The sequence below is a fragment of the Lithobates pipiens genome, unplaced genomic scaffold (genome assembly GCF_037356315.1).
Source record: "Lithobates pipiens isolate NorthernLeopardFrog02 unplaced genomic scaffold, aLitPip1_a1.2 Scaffold_27, whole genome shotgun sequence".
NCBI lineage: Eukaryota > Metazoa > Chordata > Amphibia > Anura > Ranidae > Lithobates > Lithobates pipiens.
The window spans coordinates 125,638,591-125,659,044 of NW_027507788.1; the positions used below are offsets into that span (position 1 = coordinate 125,638,591).

The 20,454-nt window shown below is 46.1% G+C and overlaps 1 long non-coding RNA gene across 1 annotated transcript; it reads right to left on the reverse strand.

Annotated features, from left to right (window-relative positions):
- Positions 1 to 216: 216 nt before the first annotated feature.
- Positions 217 to 1,314, reverse strand: LOC143933221 (uncharacterized). The gene is made up of 3 exons (XR_013263056.1): positions 1,254 to 1,314; positions 514 to 692; positions 217 to 415 (listed from the first exon to the last, which is right to left on the reverse strand). It is a non-coding gene; the product is annotated as an uncharacterized LOC143933221 (long non-coding RNA).
- Between the last annotated feature and the right edge of the window lie 19,140 nt (positions 1,315 to 20,454).

Consider the following 20,454-nt stretch of genomic DNA (forward strand, 5'->3'; position numbering starts at 1 on the left):
TATGGTGTCAGCGTCCAAAGTTGCTGGGAACCCCTAGACATGGAAGAACAAGCCAAGCGGAGGTAACCGGTAAGCCCAAAACACAAAGCTGCCCCGAGGGTTATGGCCGCTACATAGGTAATACCCAGTATTATATTATTATACCAAACAACAAAGGATTCGCCCTGGGACTTTAAATGAAGTGGGTACTGTTTCCGCCAGTAAACATAACAGTAGTAGATATAATATATGGTTTATTCAAGTACAATTGTTTACATGGATAAATAACATCAACGGTTGCCAATATAAAATATATAAACAAGGAGTATTGGTACATAAATGTAGAAGTAGTACATGGTACACGGGCATCATACTACCCGACTAGTTTCGTGAGATCCAGCTCGCTCTTCAGGGGTGGATGTGTGTAACAATGTACCTAGGATGAACAAAAATATATATATGTTTGGCAATATAGCACAGTATTAGTTATAACAGCGCAGGGTAGGAGGGGTTGTAGGCCCCCCCCATACTTACCACTGAGCTTGGCCATGGCTCCAGGTGTGCGGCCTCGAGACGGCAGCAGCGTATGCCTCCCCTGGGAGCTGAGGGGGCAGGATCAAATGGGACCCCATCCAGGGCCAAACGGAGAGCAGGCATGGCAAAGGTGTAGTGATGTATCCCTAGGGTCCTCATTGGTCGATAAAAAGTATAGGCTGTGAACATAAGTATGTTTGTCAGGCATCTGAAGTAGTAGAGTAAAATCAATAGATATTGGTATAAAGATATGTATGCATGTATGCATGAATGAAAGTCCTGAGCCAAAAGTTGTAGGGCCATGAAGATGGTTAGAAACCTAGGACAACAGAGGGGTACTACCAGGTGACAAAGAGGGGGAAAAGAGGTGAACTACAATTGTGTGGGTAGTGATGTATCCCTCATTAGTCCATAAAGCATATAAGCTATAAACAAATATGTTTATCAGGCATCTAAAGTAAAATCAATAAGTATAGGCATAAAGATATGTATAGCCAAGTAAAGCCTGAATCAAGGATGGTAGGGACGTGGAGATGGTGGAAACCATAGGGTAGCAAGGGGGTACTGGCAGGTGACAAGGTAAGAAAAGAAAAAAAGAAAGATGGACTCGTGTGGAAAAATCATCAGTATCCAAAAAAAATAAAATAAATAAGAATAAGTGCTCGTAAGATTAACAATGTGTCAGATATGCAAGTGTGCCTAAATAAGGTAAGTATCAAAAAGGTGATTATGGTAAGTACCTGAGTCAGGTGAATATCCTAAGTATAAAAGTAATGAGACACAGCAAGCAATCTCCACAGCTATGTGTGTCCTCAGTGAAGAGTGAAATGAAATCCAAGCCATGTCTGACCTCCAATTTAACCCCGGAAGGTCCCAGCAGACTCCGCCCCCAACACCATGTGTGGATGGCTGACATGTGAGTGCAGGAGGCACCCACTGTCATAGGAAGGCACGCAAATGCAAGCGTACCCCCATGCCATCTGATGATATAGTGCGTCCAGCTATGCCGACGTCTGCAAAATCGCAGACGCCATGCTTCTGAAGCCTAAACATGGTGCCGATGTGTAGGTGTCCCCATCCGCCAGAAAGCAGATGGGGACAGCAGGCTATACATATCTTTATGCCTATACTTATTGATTTTACTTTAGATGCCTGATAAACATATTTGTTTATAGCTTATACGCTTTATGGACTAATGAGGTTCCTAGGGATACATCACTACCCACACAATTGTAGTTCACCTCTTTTCCCCCTCTTTGTCACCTGGTAGTACCCCTCTGTTGTCCTAGGTTTCTAACCATCTTCATGGCCCTACAACTTTTGGCTCAGGCCTTTCATTCATGCATACATGCATACATATCTTTATACCAATATCTATTGATTTTACTCTACGACTTCAGATGCCTGACAAACATACTTATGTTCACAGCCTATACTTTTTATCGACCAATGAGGACCCTAGGGATACATCACTACACCTTTGCCATGCCTGCTCTCCGTTTGGCCCTGGATGGGGTCCCATTTGATCCTGCCCCCTCAGCTCCCAGGGGAGGCATACGCTGCTGCACACCTGGAGCCATGGCCAAGCTCAGTGGTAAGTATGGGGGGGGCCTACAACCCCTCCTACCCTGCGCTGTTATAACTAATACTGTGCTATATTGCCAAACATATATATATTTTTGTTCATCCTAGGTACATTGTTACACACATCCACCCCTGAAGAGCGAGCTGGATCTCACGAAACTAGTCGGGTAGTATGATGCCCGTGTACCATGTACTACTTCTACATTTATGTACCAATACTCCTTGTTTATATATTTTATATTGGCAACCGTTGATGTTATTTACCCATATAAACAATTGTACTTGAATAAACCATATATTATATCTACTACTGTTATGTTTACTGGCGGAAACAGTACCCACTTCATTTAAAGTCCCAGGGCGAATCCTTTGTTGTTTGTTATATATTACAGGGATGGAAGTGTGTCACTGGGGACACCAGACCTTTTCCTTTATCTCAGTATTATATTATTATAGGAGAGCATGTGATCCTCTTTCTAACCTCCAAGGATGCAGAGCTTGAGGTGGGGGAGAGAGGTGAAGGCCCTTAACAATGTGTTAAGGGCACATTGAAGGACCTAACACAAAGTTTACATAGGCACTAAATTTCTTGCATTCAATGAGCGGTATAGGAAGGTAAGCATTGGTTGGTGGGGGGTACCTTATTAAGATAGTATATAAATAAAGAGTTCAGTCCATGCCATACAGCAATCTAAACATGTAATAGGAAGGTGCTGTGTCAAAATGGCAAATGGCACGGCCAAAACATAGGGTCAATCCAAAATATTATAAGTACACAATGTTTAGATTAACAGACAATTTCAATGACACCAACATAAGGTTCTAATATTCCAGCCCACTGTAGGATCACTGTTGCTTGCTTGAGAAGAGGGGCGCCTCCGAGTATATATATCATAAACACTTTATTATAAAAACAATATCCACTCACATGGAAGAAAATTAAGTTGAAGTTGGGTGCATCTCTGGGCTGAACAGGTGGGACTACAGGTCACAGAGAGTCCGCTTCTAGCTGGCAAGGTGCAGCACATCAGATCTCAGGGAGGATCAGGGTGGTGGGTCATCAGAGCCTGTGGGAGGCCGCTCTTCAGCTTCACAATTCCTGCCCAGTGACCGCGAAGATGGAGGATGGCCGTGCAGTGTAAAATCCAAACAAGGCTTAAACAGCAAACAGCCTGGCACAGGGCAGTGACGTCACTGGAATGCAACGCATTTCTGAGCGCACATGCTACGAATGGTATAGTAGCCGTACCCCTTTGTCAAGATGTTTTGGATTTGACACCATACAGCCATCCTCCATCTTCGCGGTCCCCAGACGGGACTTGTGAAGCTGCAGCGCTGCCTCCCACAGGCTCTGATGACTCACCTCCCCTATCTTCCTTGAGATCTGATGTGCTGTACCTTGCCAGCTAGAAGCAGACTCTCTGACTTGTAGTCCCACCTATTGAGTCCAGAGATGCACCCAACTTCAACTTATTCTTCCATGTGAGTGGATATTGTTTTTATAATAAAGTGTTTATGATATATACTCAGAGGTGCACCTCTCCTTGTTTTTCTCCTAGCTTCACTGGAACTTGCTTCTGGTCTCCTTGGTGGCAACCCGGACAGACTCACCTATTTTTCCCCTGACACCTGCCTGTGGACTATTTTGGACCATATATATTCATATTGAGGTATCTGAGCATAGGTGCCTTTTACTTGTTACAGGTAATACACTACACTAGGCTGCCTTACACAAGTCCAGTAGGTGGTGTGTGCTATTGTCAGCTTGTGGAACTCTAATGTAAGGGGACTCTGGTGTGATGGGGGACTTTGATTTCAGGGGGACTCTGGTATGATGGAAACTCTGATGTATGATGGGGTTCTATGATGTGAGGGGAGACTATGATATAAGAATGCAGATTATGTAAGGGGGGATGCTGGGGACTTTGATGTAAGGAGGGTTGCGATGTTATGGGTAAACTCTGATGTAAAGTGGACTCTTATGTAAGTGCGTGCCTGGCAGCTGCAATCTCTGCTGAGCACCCGCGATTGCTCCTGAGAGAGACAGAACGGAGATTTGTCAATGTAAACAGACAGATCACCTTTCTGTCAGGAGAGAGGAGACAGATCTGTTGTTCCTACTGATTAGGAACAACGATCGTTTTCCTCCTCCAGGCAGTCCCATTCTACCACAGTTAAGACCCCTACACACGCTTTGATTTTCGGGCGTCAATTGTGTGATGGCGACTGATCGCCTGCAAATCTTACCATTAGTATGGTGCTTTCGACAGCCGATTTCACTTTTTCGTCAGACAAAAGCTGGATGTGCAGACTATAAAATTTTTCTCCGATGTGAACTTAACATCTTATTTTTGTTTCATTAGTATGGTTTTCTTACGAAAAAAATCATACGACCAATGCATTAGGGTAAAAGAAAACCTTTTACCACTTTTTGAGATTCGGCACTGCGTCGCTTTAACTGACAATTGCGCGGTTGTGCGACATGACTCCCAAACAAAATTGACGTCCTTTTTTTCCCACAGAGAGAGCTTTCTTTTGGTGGTATTTAATCACCCCTGCGGTTTTTATTTTTTGCGCTATGTACAAAAATAGAGCGACAATTTTGAAAAAAACGCATTATTTTTTATTTTTGCTATAATAAATATCCCTCAAAAATATATAAAAAAAATGTTTTTTTCCTCAGTTTAGGCCAATACGTATTCTTCTACATATTTTTGGTAAAAAAAATCGCAGTAAGTGATTATTGATTGGTTTGCGCAAAATTTATAGCATTTACAAAATAGGGGATAGTTTTATGGCATTTTTATTAATAATTTTTTTTACTAGTAATGGCAGCGATCAGCGATTATTATTGTGACTGCGACATTATGGCGGACACATCGGAGATTTTTGACACATTTTTGGGACCATTGTCATTTATACAGCAATCAGTGCTATACAAATTCCTGTGTAATTGACACTGGCAGTGAAGGGGTTAATCAGGGGGTGGCAGTCTTAGTCTTAGGTGTCCTAGGAGCGTGTTACTAACTGTGGGGGGCTGGGCTGTGTGTTAGTGAACACTGATCTCTGCTCCGATCACATGGAGCAGAGATCAGTGTCACTTGTTGCTAGGCAAAACGGGGAGATGCTGTTTACATCGGCATCTCCACGTTCAGCCTACCCGTGAGACGATCGCATCCCTGCAGCGATCGAGTCCACGGGACCCGCGACCGGACTCATGGGGGTCCCGACCAGCACGCGCACGTGATGGCAGGGCGGCAAATACAAATGGACGTACCTGTATGCCAAATTGCCTGCCTGTGCCATTCTGCCGATCATCAGCCATTCGACCGTTCGTCGAATTGCGAACATTATGGGCCATGCGCGTCAAATTTGAGTGGTGCGGCACGGCCCATAATTCACTGCGGCATCGCAGTGCATTGCTGGCTGATGATTGGCCAAGCATGCACTATGACCCACATGCTTTGGCCAATCACATCGCGGTAAGAAAGGAGAGGCATAATTGGCCAAAGGCAGAGTGGATTTGGCCAATTATGCCTCAGGGGATTTAGTACACGCCCCACACTATATAAGGCCGTCATTTGAGTTAGAGCAGGCAGGCAAGTCAGCTGCAGTCAGTGTATGTATTATATATACGAATCCCAGGTGTTGTGTATGTGTATACACATATATATATATATATATATATATATATATATATATATATATATATATATATATATATATATTACACTGTATTCAGTTTAGCTAGATCCGTTGCTGTTATTCTCTTCCTAATATACTTACAGGCAGTCAGTTGCAGTATTTTCAGTCAGTGTACTGTATCCTGTGCACAGTGTGCAACTAAAGCTAACTGCAGACAATTGCTGGTGGTCTCTTCCTAATAATACCACAGGCAGGCGGCTGCACTATTTTCAATCAGTGTACAGTATCCTGTACACAGTGTGCAACTAAAGCTAACTGCAGACAATTGCTGGTGTTCTCTTCCTAATAATGCCACAGGCAGGCAGTTGATTCAGCTAGCTGCAGTATATTAGTGTGCTGTATACCTGGCACAGTGTGCAGCTAAAGCGCACTGCAGACAATTCCTGTTGTTTTCTTCCTAATAATACTACAGGCAGGCAGGCGAATTCAGCTAGCTGCAGTATAATCAGTATATATATATATATATATATATATATATATATACATCCCAGCTTTGTGCAGCTACATCTCACTGCAGGCCATTCCTTGTGTACCTATTACAATACATCAAAGACAGTATGTCTGGAAGGCCAACAAGAAGAGGCAGACAGTCACATGCCAATAAAATAGGGCAAACAGGCTCTGTGTCTAGAGGCAACAGTGCTGGTCGTGGACATGGTGCGTCCTCATCAGCACATGGCCGTGGGGCATGCTTGTCCTTTTCCTCGGCAGCTGGCCATGTTGAGCCATAACAAGAGTTGGTAGAGTGGATGACCAAGCCGTCCTCATCCTCTGTCACCCAGGCTACCTTGGCTGCCAATGCAGGTGCCAAAGCGGCCTATTCCTTGGACTCAAGGTCATCATCAGTTACTCCTTCCCTAGCCCCACTGGAGGAGTCCTCTTAACTGTTCGACCACAGTGTCGGGTACATGCTGCAGGAGGATGCGCAGCGTTTTGAAGGCTCTGATGATGGTACCCAGCTTGAAGAAGGCAGTAACGTGAGCCCAAGAAGGACAACAGACTGGCAGTTATGTTCCCCCAGCTGCACCATACTGCCATGTTTGCTCCAGTGAAGAGGAGGACGTGAATGATGAGCTCACTGACTCTACGTGGGTGCCTGATAGGAGAGAGGAGGCGAAGGAGGAGGAGGCACATCTCCAACGAGGCAGGCCAGCTTAAGGCAGCCAACCAACTGCATCACACCGCAGAGCTCCACAAGTGCTGGGCGCTGGTGACTCTGCGCATTATTCCAAAAGTTCTTCGGCGTGGGCTTTTTTGAGACATGTGCAGCAGATCGCACCATTGCTATTTGCACCATATATCTGAAGCGTATTAAGTATGGACTAGACAGCAAGCGCATGGGCACCACAGGCATATGTCAAGCTCCGATGCAGCCCGTTGACAACACTATCCAAAAGACCCACACCTCTCTTTGCTCCTCCTCATCAGCTGGGATCTCCAACCCCACTATACCTTCAGTCCTCTCTGAAACATGCACTGAGAGGAATGAAGGTGTAGAATTAGGTGTGCCACTGCCAAGTACTTGCGGCCAATCTGCTATCAGTACACCAACATCCGATTCTAGCAGGCAGATTTCCCTACCCCAGTTGCTCCACCGGCGAAAGAAGTTCGCTCCCAGCCATCCACATGCCCAGCAGTTGAATACTTGGCTAAATTGCTAGCACTTCAACTGCTGCCTTTTCAGTTGGTAGAGTCTGCCCCCTTCCGTGAGTTTGTGGAATGTGCGGTACCTCAGTGGCAGGTTCCCAAATGCCACTTTTTTCACGGAAGCCGATTCCGGCTCTCTACCGGCATGTGGAAGGCAATGTCCATGCCTCACTGGACAGGGCGGTCAGCGGTAAGGTGCATATTACCGTTGACTCATGGTCCAGCAGGCATGGACAGGGACGTTACCTATCTTTCACCGCTCGTTGGGTGACTCTGCTGGCAGCTGCGAAGGAGGCAGGACAGGGTGCAGTAGTATCGGAGGTTGTTCCGCCACCACGCCTCCAAAATTCTACTAGTGGTGATTCTGCCACACCTCTCTCCTCCACCCCTCTTCTTCTTCTTCCTCCTTGGCCTCTTCCTGTACTGATTTGTCCTCGGAACCAGCGGTGCTCCATAGGCATTCAAGGGGCTACGCAAGCACACAGGCAAAAAGATGCCCTGCGGTGCTTGAGCTGGGGTCCTTGGGGCACAGGAGCCACACTGGGGCTGAGATTCTGTCAGCTCTGCAGGGGCAGGCTCAGAGGTGGTTGACGCCATGCCAGCTTAAACCAGGAATGGTGGTTTGCGACAATGGCACCAACCTCCTCTCCGCCCTCCGACAGGGACAACTGACCCATATGCCCTGTTTGGCTCACGTCCTTAACTTGGTGATGCAGCAGTTCTTGGGCAGGTACCTGGGCTTACAGGATGTCCTGAGGCAGTCCAGGAAAGTCTGTATGCATTTTTGCCGGTCATATAATGCCAGTGCTCAGCTGGCTGACCTCCAAAAGGAATTGAACCTGCCCAAGAACCGCCTAATCTGTGACATGCCCACCAGGTGGAACTCAACGTTGGCCATGCTGCAGCAGCTGCACACGTAGCAGAGGGCCATCAATGAGTACCTGTGCGACTATGGCACCAGGATAGGGTCAGGGGAGCTTGGTTTTTTTGATCATGATCAGGGATGTGTGCACTGTCCTGTCACCATTTGAGGAGGCCACGAGGATGGTGAGCAGTGACAGTGCATGCATCAGTGACAATGTCCCTCTTGTCCACCTGTTGGAGCACACGCTGTGTGGAATAATGGACAGGGCACTTGAGGCAGAACAGAGGCAAGAAGAGGAGGACTTCCTTACCTCCCAAGCCCCCCTTTATCCAGACAATGTTTCTGCGTGCCCACCGATCACACAGGAAAAGAACAAGGAGGAGGAGGATTGTGTCAGCATGGAGGTGGAGCCTAGCACTCAGCATCAGCAGCAGTCTTCAAGGGATCATTTACAGTCCAAAGAAACCCATGGACTTGTACATGGCTGGGAGGAGGTGGCTGTGGATCATGTGGTCCTTAATGACCCAGAGGACTCCGGACCGAAAGCCTCAGTAAACCTACGCTGCATGGCCTCCCTGATCCTGCAAAGCCTGTGGAAGGATCCTCGTATTCGTGTTATCAAGGAGAGGGATCATCACTGGCTGGCATCCCTCCTTCATCTACATTACAAGGGTAAGGTTGCGGACCTTATTTTGCCATCGCAGAGGGAGCAGAGGATGAAACATCTTCGGGAGGCCTTACAGAAAGGTTTGTGCAACGCGTTTCCAGTGCCTGGGACGTTACAATTTCTTGGTCCTCCTGGACAACGTGTTGCTGAGGCCTCGGTCAGTCACAGAAGGAGTGGTGGAGAAGGTGGCCATCTGACTGATGCGTTCACACAATTTTTTAGTCCACAGCCCCAAGGTATGATCGGTTCCAGCAACCATCGCCAGCGTTTGATTCACATGGTGCAGGAATACCTAGGGGCAAGATCAGACTTGGACACCTTTCCCACCAAAAATCCTCTGGGTTACTGGGTCTTGAAGATGGATCACTGGCCAGAGCTTGCACAGTATCCAATTGAGCTACTGGCCTGTCCTGCATCCAGCGTTCTTTCGGAACGCACATTCAGTGCTGCTGGAGGCTTTGTAACCGATCACAGGGTGTGCCTGTCCACCGAATCGGTCGATTGGCTGACCTTCATAAAAATGAATCAGTCTTGGATCACCAGCTAGCACCTGATGCTGATTTAACCAAATATTTTTTTTTTTTATGTTAGATCCCTTTAAGACTGCCTATGCTGATTGTCAGTGACTATCCTGTTATGCTGAGTGACTATCCTCTTCCTCCTCAATGTTCATGCTGATAGCTTGTAAGAACATTTTTGGTTCTGGGCACCGCCACCAGTGGCTAAGGCTCAATTTTTCAGCCCCTGTTTAACAAGGGCGTGTAATTACAATTTTTCATGCAATACTTTGCAGCAGGGCTCTTTCCTGCGCTCCAACTAGAGTATCTGTGAGAGGTTGCAGTGTTGTGGCACCAGCACCAGTGCATAAGGCCCAGTTTTTCAGCCACTGTTTAACAGGGACATGTAATTACAATTTTTGATGCAATACTTTGAAGTAGAACTCATTCCTGTGCTCCAACTAGAGTATCTGTGAGGAGTTGCAGTGTTGTGGCACCAGCACCAGTGCCTTAGGCCAAATTTTTCAGCCCCTGTTTAACAGGGCCATGTAATTACAATTCTTGATCATATATTTCACAGCAGGGCCAGCTCCTGCACCCACCAAGAGTAACTTTGATGCCTTACAGTGTTGTAGCAACCCCACCACACCGTTCAACAACCAAAGGCCCAATTTTTCTGACCCTGTTCAATAGGGGCATGTAATTACTATCTTGATCTAATATTTAAAAGCAGGGCCCGTTCCTGCACCCACCAAGAGTACCTGTGAGGGTTTACAGTGTTGTGGCAACACCAACACCTAAGGCCCAAATTTCTTCAGAGTATATAGCCCCTACTTTCAAACATCCAACTTACAAACGACTCCTACTTGCAAACGAAAGGAGACGACAGGAAGTGAGAGAAAATCTACCCATAGAAAGGGAAATTCCCTCCTGTAAGAGTTCCTTGTTTCACTGAAAACCCCACATTTTCAAAATCCAATTGTCATTGGGACAGAAAGTGAGGTGAAATTTTTTGAACAGGTGCACAGACAGCAAAACGATTTTTTTGCTGGAGCTACACGTAAAAAATGTACCAGTTCAAAATTACAAACAGATTTTACTTAAGAACAAACCTACAATCCCTGTTTTGTTTGCACCGTCTGTATATTGATGTTTAGAGTATATAGGGCCTGGGGGCCCCACGCCTTTCCTTTTTTTATTTGGGTGCGGGGTTCCCCTTAATATCCATACAAGACCCAAAGGGGCTGGTAATGGGCTGGAGGGGGGGTTTCTCAATGATTTTCATCCATATTGCTGGGACCAGACAAGACATTAAAACTGCAAGCAGTTTTAAATGATTTTTCTTTTCCTTTAGAAATTTGAGCAGGGACTGTTCTAAACACGGGAAACACGAGCCACTTTACAGGCATACTATAGACACCCCCCAGGCACAATATTTAAAGGAATTTTTCACTTTTATTTTTTCACTTTAAGCATCATTAAAATCACTACTCCCAAAAAAGTCTGTTTTTAAAACATTTTTTTGTTTTTGTACCCTGGGGCAGGACCCGGGTCCCCAAACCCTATTAAGAACAATAACTTGTATATTAGCCTTTAAAATTTGCACTTTTGATTTCTCACGTTCGAGTCCCATAGACTTTAACGGGGTTCGAAAGTTTGCGCAAACTTTTGGTCCATTCGAATGTTCTGATGTGAACCAAACCGGGGGGGGGGGTGTTTGGCTCATTCCTAATCTCTAGTAGTGAAGAGAATCCGTGGCTGAAGATCCTGCAGAATCCATCACTTACAAGTGTGTTGGATCCCTTAGTGGATCGACAAATCCATACATCTCATCACTAGAGCACGCGCCGGGGGGAGGGGTTGCAGAGTGATTGTCCCAGAGTTACCATTTTCTTTACATACACATCTGTAAATTATATTGTAAACAGGTATGAAACAGGTATGAATGACATACAGTAGGTTTGAATAATCTGTACAGTCCACTGATTCCGTTTCTGGTTCCGTTTCTAACTAATTAGAGGATAAGTTAAACAGGGAACTCACCCAAGCGATCTAAAAAAGTGCCAATGTGCTACTAAGTAGGAGGTAATATTCGTAAGTAAATTTGCTGCAATAAAGCCACTCTGATGGAATGATTTGCCTGCTCCTTTAATTGAGGAAATAAGGACCTCCACGAGGTTTCTATCCTACTGAACCATTGTGCCAATGGCAGGGAGTCTGGCTGACACCAAAGTGCAGGAATACATTATTAGCTTGTGTTTACACAAGCTTAGGAGAGCTCGGGAGAGCAATTTGTAGCCCACTTCCTGACATGCATTACTGCTTCAGGATTTATGAGCATAAAAATTGAGTTTGTCTATTTGTGTAGGGGATAATTAAATCTCTAGACCCCCCTCCCACTTCTCAATGTAGGTGTGAAACAATTCCTGGTCTGAACTCATGAGTAGAGGGTAAATCATTTGAGGGTGTGTCTCCCAAAACAGAGCGTTTCAAAGACAGTCAGGAGCTTATTATATATGGTAGGCTCCTCTAGGGAGGTTAAGAAGTGATGCAGTTTCAGAGTTCTCCAGAAACCAAGTGGCACCATAGGGTCTGTGTGCATGTCCTGCAGGGTTGACCATGGGGGGGGGGGGGGGGACTGCTGGTAAGGAGCCAACATGGGAGCATCCAGTCGCATACAGATTCTGAAAGCCTCCATCAGATAAGCCTGGTGATATTTGGGGGTTGCTCAGGATAGCAAACAGACATGAAGGTTTTGGAAATATGACCCACAGGAAGGCATAAGCATAAAAAACATTTAGTGGGGTACCTATTTTAGGATGGCCCCATATTGGTACCTCTTTTTGGATGGTTCTGTCCTGTATAGTTAGGTCAGATGCAGCCTAATATGAAGAAACAACTTAGTTTTGGAAATACAAAGTATTTATAGCTGCAACTGACTAGACAAAGAGCAGAATGGCTGTTCTGGTCTCCCTGAAAAAGGATGCAGGCAACTTAATTGGAGGGGCTTGGCGTATATAGAGTATCCTGGGGAGCAGGCATGCACTGGCCATTGGGACTACCGGGAGTTTCCCGGTGGGCCGATGGCTCAGTGGGCCACTCTGATGTAAGGGGGCTGGTGATGGGCCACTCTGATGTAAGGGAGTGCTGATGGGACACGCTGATATAAGGGGTGGCTGATGGGACACTCTGATGTAAGGGGACTGGTAATGGACACTCTGATGTAAGGGGTGCTGATGGGACACTCTGTTGTAAGGGGGCTGGTGATGGGACACTCTGATGTAAGGGGTGCTAATGGGACACTGTTGTAAGGGAGCTGGTGATGAGACACTCTGATGTAAGGGAGTGCTGATGGGACACTCAAAATGTAAGGCCGCGTACACACGGGCGGACTGTTCGCCCAACTTTGTCCGCTGAACAGTGTTTGGGCGGACAGTCCGCTCGTGTGTGGGCTTTCAGCGGACAGTTTCAGCGGACAGTTTGACGAACAAGGTTTTACGGAATTTCCGAAAAACTGTCCGCTGAAACCTTGTTTCAGCGAACAGTCCGCTCGTGTGTAGGCTTGTTCGTCAAACTAAGTTCCGCGCATGCTCAGAAAGGATTTACACGCCGAAAGTTATAATGCAGTGTATAGGACGTCGTATTTTTCGTCCCGTCGTACGTGCCGTTCACGTCATCGCGCACGGTTTCAGCAAACTGTTCGTCCGTCGTGTGTGGCCATGTCCGTCCATGCTAATTTTGAGCGGACTGTTTGCCGAAACTGTTTGACGGACAAAGTTGGGCGAACAGTCCGCGCGTGTGTACGCGGCCTAAGTGGGCCGCTCTGGATGAAGTCCAGGGCCAAATTTCTGTCCCAGTCCAGCCCTGCTGGGGAGAATGTTTATTTTAGTAATATTACAGTGTCTGAACTAAGACAAGGTACCTGAAGACCATCTATCAAGATCCAGTAACGAAGGGAAATGAAAGGTAAAAAGACATGAAAGTTCCCTGGTAAGTACAGTATACTCCTAGGTATTTAATAGTGTCAGTGGCCAATTTAAAGAAAAACATTTCCTGCAAATTTCAGGCCTTCAAGACTTGTGTAACACTGAGTGCTGAAGATTTTGGAAAGTTCACTTTGAACTTTGATAAGGCTACATAAATCTGAAGTTGCCTCATGAGATTAGGCAGTCACGGGGCAGGTCTAGAGATAAAACAAAAGACAAAAGATAGACAACAGAGTGGGTGTTCTGCATATGCAGAGACCTTGTGATGTTTTTGACTTATATGGACTCCTTCAATATCGGTACTTGCATTAATTGTATGCAGAAGATCCTTGAGCATTAGCTTAAAAGTTAATGGTGGGAGAGGACATCCCTATAAGATTCCATTATTGTTGGGGAGTGGGTCCAAATGAATGCTATTACCTATTGTAAATGAATGGCCATAACCCCTGACAGCTTACATTTGCCTAAGCCCACGTGGCAAAGTAACTGTATGAAGATTCAACCTGGTTAAAGGCTTTTTTTGCATCAGTAAAGGGAGAGAGAGAGAAAGTGAGATGGGGGCCCTTGACTGGGCCACATGGACAACATTGATAGCTATTGTAGTGTTGTCCCTAGCTTCCCTTGATGGTACAAAACCCACTAGGTCTGGTTGTATCAACTACTGAAAGTAGACAAAGGGATGGGAGGCTACAATCAAAGAGTAATGTTTTAGGTCCATGTTTAATAGGGATGAGCCTGTAATTTGAGTATGCATTTGAGTGCCCTAAGGGTTTAAAGTTTTAGAGCTATCTTTATGTAGGTGGATGCTGAGAAAAGCAAAGGAAACATTATGGAACTGTAGGGGTGTGCTGTCAATTCAAAAAAGCAAGGCAACTGCCTCAGGAGACACTCATGGGAGTGACAGTGATACCAGAATGTCCCTAGTGGACACTCCATCCTCACTGCTGCCCAATATTGTTATCCTCTATATAAATGGCAGCATTACTGAGCTGTTTGCTAGGATTCTGGTGGTTGTGTTGTCCAGCCACCTCATCCTAACCACGAATGTCATGGCAACCAATGATTCACAGCAGTAAAGCACCAAAAAGTGTCAAATATGACTGTTTCAGGCAGGAATTAACCTAGGCATGTCGGTTTTGGTGAGCAGAGAGGATGAGATTTGGGTTTGTAGAACAACAGGCTTATTTTTCTTTGGTGCACAACTTATGAGCTAATGCTAGTTTTACACCTATGGAAAATATTCAGGGGGCGTGGTCTGGACCCGGAGGAAGATGGCTGCGTGAACTCTCTCCTCCGCTACTCCGAGGTCTATAAACTTCATTAGCGGGATGCACACACTCACCCACCATGGGGAAAACAGACAAGGATCACTCTGCCACTCGATCGCGCTCTCCACGGCGCCACGACGCGCAGCTGACCGGCAGCATACCGGAGATTTTCAGGCCCCGATCGTGGGAGCCCGCTCCGACATCTCAGGCCTCCAGAGAGGTAAGCTGCAGCCCCACGAGACACACAGGCGCTCGAACGAGTGAAACACTGCCCTCACCCAGAAGCAGCCTGAGCTTAGCAGACCTTAGAGCAATGGCTGCTGATATTAAAAATACCTTGTCTGCAGAAATCTCTGAGCTCAGATTGGACTTACATGCTGTGGCTGGTCGCCTTGAGGAAGTGGAGGATATTGCTGACCGTCATGAAGTGGCCATTACTGCTGCACAGAGCTCTCTGAACACACAATATGTCCGAATGCAAAATATGCAAAGGCACATGGAAGATTTGGACAACAGGGGCCGCCGACACAACATCAGAATCAGAGGTGTTCCTGAATCGATCGATTCTGAACACCTGCCCCAAGCCATGTTAAGCATTTTTAATGACCTCCTGGGTCGCCCCCTTGATTTCCCTATAGATATGGAACGTCTTCATAGGGCTCTGCGCCCCAGGGGCAGGGACACGGACCCACCAAGAGATGTCATCGGCTGTCTCACTAACTTTAGATTGAAGGAAGACATCATGCGCCAAGCTAGGCTCAGAAGACACATTCTGTTTCAAGGGGCAGATATCAACTTATATCAAGACCTATCTCAAATTACCTTGCAAAAGAGAAGAGCCTTACGCCCGATCTTAGATGCCCTGAGGGAGAGAAATATCCCCTATAGGTGGAAGTTTCCCTTCTGCCTACAGGCGGGCTCTGGAGGAAGATCTGCGTCCATAAGAAACCCTGGAGACGCTACCACATTTTGCGAAAGTCTGGGTATTCCGCCAATCGTCATCCAAGACTGGCATTACGAAGCACGCTCCGATGCTCCGCAACATGAGGAAATAATGGATATACAACACCGTGACAACCCATCATCGTTCAGACGACGAAGACTCTCCAATCGCGCATCGCCTGCACCAGCGAACTGACACTCCCCAAGAGAAGGTAGTGTCCCGGCCTCCCCGGTGCACAGAAAGGCAAGGAAAGACTGAAACTTGTTACCTCTTGAATCCAGCTGAGTTTACCCCGAACTTAAGGTATGTCAAGCTTCATTTTTTCACACATGCTATGACAGTATCTCCTTAAACTGGAGACATCCTGCAATCTCTACATCTACAGGTTCAGAGACGGTTTCTTTATTCCTGGACACGAAATACGCTACTTCCAAAGTTTCTACCACTAAGCAGGCCCGGGGACTGCCAAGTCTCTCCTTGACTCGTCTAATTCACTAGAGTCCCCTAACAATGAGACTTGGATCAGATTGAAACGGATCGATCTGTCTCAATCCAAAATCTGTTTCCCCTGAAGGAATGGAACTCTTAGGCCACGTACACACAGGCGGACTGTTCGCCCAACTTTGTCCGCTGAACAGTGTTTCAGCGGACAGTCCGCTCGTGTGTGGGCTTCAGCGGACAGTTTCAGCGGACAGTCTGACGAACAAAGTTTTTCGGAATTTCCGTAAGACTGTCCGCTGAAACTTGGTTTGTAGGCTCGTGTGTAGGCTTGTTCGACAAACTAAGTCTCGCGCATGCTCAGAAAGAATTTACACGGCGAAGGTTGCATTGCAGTGTATTGGACTTCGAATTTCTCGTCCCGTCGTACGTGCCGTTCACGTCATCGCGCAAGTTTTCAGCGGACTGTTCGTTCGTCGTGTGTGGTCAAGTCCGTTCATGCTAATTTTGAACAGACTGTTTGTCAAACTGTTTGACGAACCTAGTTGGGCGGACAGTCCGCCCGTGTGTACGCGGCCTTACACTCGGTACTATAGGTCAAGAAGGTGCGGCCTATCGAAAGGTGGTAAAGACTATTTAGTTGGAGTAGAGAGACAAACCACTGAACTTTTTTTTTTTTTTTGCACCCTGCCCACACAGGGAACCAACATATCACATCGTAGCAGTATAAAGGAGTTCCTGAACACTGAGTATGGTCTTCAAATTCAGTCAGTCGGTTCCCTTTACCAATTATACGTTCCATTTCTGAGGTTTCTTAATGAACATATGTTTCTAGAGGTGTGTCCTGTCACCCAGACACCCAGTAGGACAAAATATGTACCTATCCATTTACCCGTCCACGAGACGGTAATATTTACAGTTGTCCTCCTGCTTGAGTAGTCACTACATGTAGTTGGAGGTTGGGGTGACAAGGGTTACCCATCAAGATGTTTTACTATTCGGCTCGATATTTCTGATTGTGGATTTTGTATTCTTGTTTTGTTCTTTCTCCTTTAAAGTTGTTGATTGTTCATTATAAAAGTTTACATATTCTCCTCTGATTCAGGACTATACTGTATTTTATATAGTTCCATTCAGTTGATAATATCTTTACGTTCCTGATCTTAATCTTGCATCGATATAGGGGTATCCTTTTAGAGTCCATAAAAATTTGGACCTAGGCGCCATTTTCTTTCCTGAATGCTAGCCTTGCACCATGTGCTATATCAAGCGCAATTTAGACATATTGAAAACCTACGACCTACAAAGTGCCTTAATACCCACCATGTATGTATCCCTGTAATAATTATGTTAGTCCTCCCAAATATTTCACTATCCGTAATGACCTTCTGAGTAGCTACGGATTTCTGATCCTACACTCAATACATATATCCTAAACCCATCTTCACTAGTCCTACCGCTCCCCACAACAGTACAGTCCTCAAAGCTGTACTAACTCCCCCCGACAGAAGAAAACTCCTTCAAGGCTGGATAGCGGGACTATCTTTGCAGTTGGACTTCCCCACTCCCCCTTGCTATCTACACAGCAAAATACTAGCCCTTTTTAAACTTACCCACACCCATCCTCCCCCATCCCCTTTCTCTCATTCTCCCATTAAACCAGCCAGACGAAACACTAACAGATTACTTGCCACACAATAAGCATTTTGCAACACACGACAGAATGCCTATGACAAAAACAACCTCCACAAAGAACAGGCTGAAAATAATATCTCTTAATGCAAAAGGGTTAAATATTCCGTAAAAAACAACACAACTCCTGTCATATATGAAAAAACTTAGAGCTGATGTTATCCGTCTCCAGGAGACACATTTCAAATCTGAACAAGTGCCCAAATTATCAAATGAAGCATTCCCGACATCCTATCACGCAACGAATCCAGTTGCGAAAACCAAAGGGGTCTCTATTCTAATCTCAAAACGAATACCCTTAGACATAACTGATTCACTAATTGACGAAAATGTCCGATACGCCTTTATCAAAGGCACCATTTGGAATAATCCTATTACGATAGTGTCACGTACCTTACAGCGGAGTCAGACTGTTGAGGGTGGCCTCTCGCGCGGTTCCGGTCTCCACACCCCTGGAGGTGGTAACAGGGAGCGTGAAGACAGCGAAAGGGTGCAGGTGCCTGCAGGTGGAAAGTTGAAGACCTGGAGACGCTGGGTCCTCCTGGAGGAAGAGGTGTAGATTGATCACGGAGGTAGGCAGCGGAAGCTCAGCAGGTATACAGGAAACACTGCACGTCTAGAACAGGCAAGGTCGGCAACTGGCAGGCAATGCGGTACAGAAACGAGAGGCAGGTGCGTAGTCAAGGACCAGCAAGGGTCTGGTAACGTGCTAGCAATGAGGTACAAAATCAGGAAGCAAGCCAAAGTCGAAAGTCCAAGCCGAGGTCAGTGGTAGTCCAGGAAGTCGTAACAAGGAGTATCCAAGGAATGGGTATCAGGAACAAGGTATCAGGAACAAGGTCACAGGAACAAGATCACAGGAACAACGATCAGGGGTCTCAGGAGTAGCTGAAGACGATCCAGCACTGGTGTCAGGCCAGGATCCCGTTTATATAGAGAGAGGTGAGCCAGGATTGGTGGAAGTGGCCGTCCGTGCGTGAGTACGTACATACGTTCAGTTTGCGCGGGTGCCTCCGCGTGTTCGGATTGGTGTAGTCCACATGTTCGGATTAGCGTGCGTCCGTTCATCCCGGAACTCGTACGCCTCTGACGGGGACGCCGCACATGGCGCCTAGAACGACGATGAACTGCTGCTATACGGGGACGGGCATCCACACGGTGAGTTCCCTGACAGTGCCCCCCCCCCTTAAGGGCAGCCTCCGGGTGCCCCTTTGAACCAACCTTTGAGAGTGATGTTTGACACGGTGAGTTCCCTGACAGATAGCTAATATATATAGCCCAAACTCAAAGCAAGTGATCTTTTTTCGCGAGATTGCTATGTCCCTAGCTTCTTTCAAGTCAGGCATCCTCCTGCTTGGCGGCGACTTTAACGTAGCTCTAAACCCGCTGGAGGATGCCTCATCTGGATCATCCTCAATCCCGTTAAGAGCCCTTAAACAAATTAAAACCCAACTACAGGATCTCCTCCTCCATGATTCCTGGCGTACACTTCACCCCAGAGATAGAGATTTCACCTTCTATTCTAAACCCCACAACCGGCATTCCGGAATTGATTATCTCTTTATAACACAAAGGGACCTGCCACTGCTATCGGATGCTACAATTGAACCGGCATTCCTATCTGATCACAACCCAATCACCGTTACACTGGAATTTCCAGAGAACACACAGAGATCCAAAATTTGGAGACTAGACGCATCTCTCTTAACAAACGGGATATACCTGAACATGGTCACGAAGACCATCCAGGATTTCTTTGTAACAAATGATACTCCGGATACGTCATACCTGATGCAGTGGGAGGCCCACAAATGTGTGGTTAGGGGGGAACTAATAAAACTTGCATCTCATCGCAAACGTTTACAACAGGACACCACGAATGCACTGCTAGACCGCATCCACAAACTCACCTTAGCCCAAGATACCCTACAAGAACTGGAACAAGCCCGAAATCATCTCAAAGAAGATTTAGGGAAAAGGACCAGGAAAAATGTTATCCTATCCCAAAAATTATTTTATGAGCACAGCAATAAAAGTGGCAAACTGCTGGCTAAAGCAATACAAACAAAAAAGCAAACAACACAGTCCACAAACTCAGATCGTCTGCAACAACATCTATAACTAGTAGTGAGGAAATAGCAAGCCACTTTGCTCGATATTACGAGGAGCTTTATAACCCCCCCCCCCAACTCAAACCACACAAAGACAGCAGAAACCGTGGAGATATAATCACTGATTTCCTCCAACACAATAGCCCTACTCCAATTTCCCCTGAGCAAGCTAAATGAATAGACAGCCCAATAACAGAAAGTGAGTATCTCATGGCCCTTAAAAATATGAAAACAGGCAAAAGTCCCGGCCCAGGTGGATTCTGTATGACATATTACAAATCCTTCTCAAACCTTCTGACATCCCCATTCCTGAAAGCTTTTAACCTACTAGCAAAACCCAACACAATCTCTAACTCCCTACTAGACGCACACATTTGTGTTGTCCCAAAACCGGGTAAAGACAAAGAATTGGCCTCTAGCTATCACCCAATTTCCCTACTAAATACCGATCTGAAACTTTTCGCAAAAATTATTGCCAATAGGATACTCCCCTTAATCCCTAAGCTCATATCAACAGACCAAGTGGGATTTATCCCTG